The 2500-nt window shown below is 57.1% G+C and overlaps 1 non-coding gene across 1 annotated transcript in view; it reads right to left on the bottom strand.

Annotated features, from left to right (window-relative positions):
• The window catches only part of LOC126118157 (small subunit ribosomal RNA), a 1909-nt gene extending 1328 nt beyond the window's left edge, over positions 1-581 (bottom strand). The window contains exon 1 of the ribosomal RNA XR_007525608.1: positions 1-581. This exon is cut by the window's left edge and continues 1328 nt beyond it. This is a non-coding gene — a ribosomal RNA (small subunit ribosomal RNA).
• Positions 582-2500: the final 1919 nt, after the last annotated feature.

Raw genomic sequence — 2500 nt, 5'->3', positions numbered from 1 at the left:
ACCAGACTTGCCCTCCAATAGATACTCGTTAAAGGATTTAAAGTGTACTCATTCCGATTACGGGGCCTCGGATGAGTCCCGTATCGTTATTTTTCGTCACTACCTCCCCGTGCCGGGAGTGGGTAATTTGCGCGCCTGCTGCCTTCCTTGGATGTGGTAGCCGTTTCTCAGGCTCCCTCTCCGGAATCGAACCCTGATTCCCCGTTACCCGTTACAACCATGGTAGGCGCAGAACCTACCATCGACAGTTGATAAGGCAGACATTTGAAAGATGCGTCGCCGGTACGAGGACCGTGCGATCAGCCCAAAGTTATTCAGAGTCACCAAGGCAAACGGACCGGACGAGCCGACCGATTGGTTTTGATCTAATAAAAGCGTCCCTTCCATCTCTGGTCGGGACTCTGTTTGCATGTATTAGCTCTAGAATTACCACAGTTATCCAAGTAACGTGGGTACGATCTAAGGAACCATAACTGATTTAATGAGCCATTCGCGGTTTCACCTTAATGCGGCTTGTACTGAGACATGCATGGCTTAATCTTTGAGACAAGCATATGACTACTGGCAGGATCAACCAGGGAGCTGCGTCAACTAGAGCTGAGCAGCCGGCCGCCCGGGAGTGTGTCCCAGGGGCCCGCGCGAACACGCAAGCGTCCGCTCAATTATTCTGCAAACAGGAGGAGGCTGAGCTCCCCTGCACAATACACCTCGAAACCCTCTCAGGTCCCGGCGGCGCGCAGCGCCGTCCTAAGTACTTGGTCGGGTTCGAGAGAGGCGCAATCGCCCGGAGTTAGGCGAGTAGACGCTTTAGGTGCGACCACCCGTGCTCCCAACTGAGCTTGCCGCTGCCGACAGAGGCCCGGGAGCGTGCTGTCGTGGCATTGCCGGCGGGAGACAACACGCGCCACCTACGGTGACCGGCAGCTCCAACGCCAGCGCCACAGAAGGGCAAAGGCCCCACGTGGGTGCCGAAGCGAACTCTCCCAGCACAGCGCACGTGCCAACACGTCTGCACAACTGCGATACAAACCACCAGCGAGAACCGCTGGGGCGACCGAGCAGCAGACGGCGTCGCGGCGCCGAGTGCCGGGCGGCGGCGCATCCTCAACGCACACAGTCCTCAGTCGGACCAGCACACTGCAGATGTCCACCGCGCTTCGCACCGGGCCCGCGAGGACCCACTTTGGCCGCCCGGCGCCGCGCGCAGGGTGCCCCGGCGCGCAGCTGCGCCGCCTGCCGCGTCCGTCGGCCGGCGCGCCTGCCACTGGGCGCCCCCACCAGCCGGCTGTAGCGCGTGCGCCCACGCACCGCGCGGCCAGCACGCCGGGCGGCCCCCCCTCACCGGCCGGGGACGGTCCCACCCAGCCACCGCCGCGTATCGCTTCACACACAGATTTGCCCTTACTGATTTACCTCCAGCAACAACAACCGCACCACAATGGGTTTACCAGTTGTTCATTTGCGTTGCGTCACGTCACCAGCAAACGTAGACGTCCATCCCAGTTTGCAAATGCAACGATTATTGCATACCTGTCTGTTAGGTGTCACGACACACTACGTCTGCCCACATACACGCAACAAAATGTGCACGACTAGAGAACACGTGGGAGGTGGCCCCCTACGTATGCGATGTCCATTACGAGACCGACTGTCAACCAGCATCTGTACCATGTCGCAGATGTGGAACGCGGTGCACCATGCTATCACACTGTGTGAGAAGAGACGACTACGTTTGAATACACGCGCCACTACATCAACAGACGGCTCATGCTGATCGCCATCCAGGGCGTCCGTTACTCCCACACGTCTCTATGGCGTACCACACTGCAATGTAGCTGTTATGGGGAGACGGCACGTGGCTGAGTGCACAACATTTGGACCGTATGGTTCGCTGTTGTTGGGCGCAGTCGTACGGTCACACATGTGCCACAGCGTATCATTCAGTACATACGGACCTATGTGCAGTACAATGTGAGGATTAAGCTTACGATATCAGCGGACAGTGGACACAGGCCGTACCACGACGTAGACTGAGCGCTTCGACATGCGAATGCCAGTGAACAGCTGCGAAGGGCATTGAACACGCAAGCACCTGAACGACCAGCGTGCGAAGGCAGGGTGGAGGGGGGGGGGCGATGTACATCCTGCAGTTGTCCACATTACAGTGTACAGCGGGAGCATGTAAAAAGTAAGCAACACTTGCGAAGTGTTCAACATGAAACGACACACAAGAGGGTGGGCGGTGCGAGTAGCGAACTATATTCAGAGGGTTGTGGTTAGACAACACTAGATTAATGTAACGTGTCATATGCCAATTACAGAGCAGGTTAAGGCACAACGTGGGTTAGGTTAAGGCACAACGTGGGTTAGGTTAAGGCACAACGTGGGTTAGGTTAAGGCACAACGTGGGTTAGGTTAAGGCACAACGTGGGTTAGGTTAAGGCACAACGTGGGTTAGGTTAAGGCACAACGTGGGTTAGGTTAAGGCACAACGTGGGTT

This window comes from Schistocerca cancellata, unplaced genomic scaffold (assembly GCF_023864275.1).
Source record: "Schistocerca cancellata isolate TAMUIC-IGC-003103 unplaced genomic scaffold, iqSchCanc2.1 HiC_scaffold_338, whole genome shotgun sequence".
NCBI classification, from domain to species: domain Eukaryota; kingdom Metazoa; phylum Arthropoda; class Insecta; order Orthoptera; family Acrididae; genus Schistocerca; species Schistocerca cancellata.
This window is presented reverse-complemented; position numbering and strand designations above follow the sequence as displayed.